This window comes from Gekko japonicus, unplaced genomic scaffold (genome assembly GCF_001447785.1).
Source record: "Gekko japonicus isolate JY-2015 unplaced genomic scaffold, Gekko_japonicus_V1.1 scaffold2114, whole genome shotgun sequence".
NCBI classification, from domain to species: Eukaryota; Metazoa; Chordata; class Lepidosauria; order Squamata; family Gekkonidae; genus Gekko; species Gekko japonicus.
In genome coordinates, this window is record NW_015162543.1 from 606 (window position 1) to 1224 (window position 619).

Below are 619 nucleotides of genomic sequence, written 5' to 3' on the forward strand. Positions count from 1 at the left end.
ATCCTTAATCTGCCATTCCCTGAAGCCCTGTGCAGGTATCCAGAGCTGTAGACCACGTGCATATGTAGAACGGAGCAGGATTGCACCCTTGGGTGGTGCCCTCCGCGTGACAGCTGAAGGTCATTAAGCTGAAGGCTACCACACATGAGTTTCTGCACTATACATGGGATCAGGAGTCTGGTTTTTGTAGCATTCCCAATGGCTGGGAGGAACCTATGTGCACAGGACTGTTGATGGGGTAGGTGATACCCCCCCTTCCCTCTAGGTTAGGGTTGCCATCTTTGGGTTGGGAAATTCCTGGTTATTTGGGGGTGGAACCTGGGGAGGCCGGAGTTTGGGGAGGGGAAGGATCTCAGTGGGGTATAATGCCATAGAGTCCAGTATCCAAAGCCACCCTTTTCTCCTGGGGGGGTTATCTCTGTAGTTTGGAAATCAGTTGTAATTCCGGGAGATCTCCAGGACCCACCTGGAGTCTGGGAAGCCTGCTCTAGGTGTATATGCATACTTTAAGGGGTTTTTTTTTATTTAAAGATTTTTAATGTTTTTAGACAAAAGGTTAACAGTAAAATCGAGAACAGCGTAAAATTATGCTTAAATACACACATCTTAACACATGTAA